This window comes from Nerophis lumbriciformis, linkage group LG10 (assembly GCF_033978685.3).
Source record: "Nerophis lumbriciformis linkage group LG10, RoL_Nlum_v2.1, whole genome shotgun sequence".
Lineage (NCBI taxonomy): Eukaryota > Metazoa > Chordata > Actinopteri > Syngnathiformes > Syngnathidae > Nerophis > Nerophis lumbriciformis.
Window position 1 is genome coordinate 4,728,774 of NC_084557.2, and position 1,227 is coordinate 4,730,000.

Genomic DNA, 1,227 nt, shown 5'->3' on the forward strand with positions numbered 1-1,227 from the left:
TGGTAGAGGTGGTGGTGGTCCGTAGGTCTGGTGGAGGTGGAGGTGGTGGAGGTCCATAGGTCTGGTGAAGGTGGAGGTCTGTAGGTCTGGTGGAGGTCTTTAGGTCTGGTGGAGGTGGAGGTGGTGGAGGTCCGTAGGTCTGGTGGAGGTGGAGGTGGTGGAGGTCCGTAGGTCTGGTGGAGGTGGTGGAGGTCCGTAGGTCTGGTGGAGGTGGAAGTGGTGGAGGTCCGTAGGTCTGGTGGAGGTGGAAGTGGTGGAGGTCCGTAGGTCTGGTGGAGGTGGAAGTGGTGGAGGTCCGTAGGTCTGGTGGAGGTGGAGGTGGTGGAGGTCCGTAGGTCTGGTGGAGGTGGAAGTGGAAGTGGTGGAGGTCCGTAGGTCTGGTGGAGGTGGAAGTGGTGGAGGTCCGTAGGTCTGGTGGAGGTGGAGGTGGTGGAGGTCCGTAGGTCTGGTGGAGGTGGAAGTGGTGGAGGTCCGTAGGTCTGGTGGAGGTGGAGGTGGTGGAGGTCCGTAGGTCTGGTGGAGGTGGAAGTGGTGGAGGTCCGTAGGTCTGGTGGAGGTGGAAGTGGTGGAGGTCCGTAGGTCTGGTGGAGGTGGAGGTGGTGGAGGTCCGTAGGTCTGGTGGAGGTGGAAGTGGAAGTGGTGGAGGTCCGTAGGTCTGGTGGAGGTGGAAGTGGTGGAGGTCCGTAGGTCTGGTGGAGGTGGAGGTGGTGGAGGTCCGTAGGTCTGGTGGAGGTGGAAGTGGTGGAGGTCCGTAGGTCTGGTGGAGGTGGAGGTGGTGGAGGTCCGTAGGTCTGGTGGAGGTGGAAGTGGTGGAGGTCCGTAGGTCTGGTGGAGGTGGAGGTGGTGGAGGTCCGTAGGTCTGGTGGAGGTGGAAGTGGAAGTGGTGGAGGTCCGTAGGTCTGGTGGAGGGTCGGCAGGGTCTCTGGCTAGCAAACAAGCACACATACCTTCCAAGATGGCCGCTTGCGTTGCTAGGCAGCACACCTCCACACCCAAACATTTGTATTCTGCTGTAATATTTGGACTAATGTAAACACAGTCATGAAGAAGTTGTAACACGAATACAGTACGAATGGGAGTGTGAATGTTGTCTATCTGTGTTGGCCCTGCCATGACGTGGCCAACCAACCACGGTCCACCCTGCCTTCCTTGTCCAGGGAATACCCCACCTTCCTTGTCCAGAACATGAACGCCGCTTTCCTTGTCCAGGGAGTACCCCACATTCTT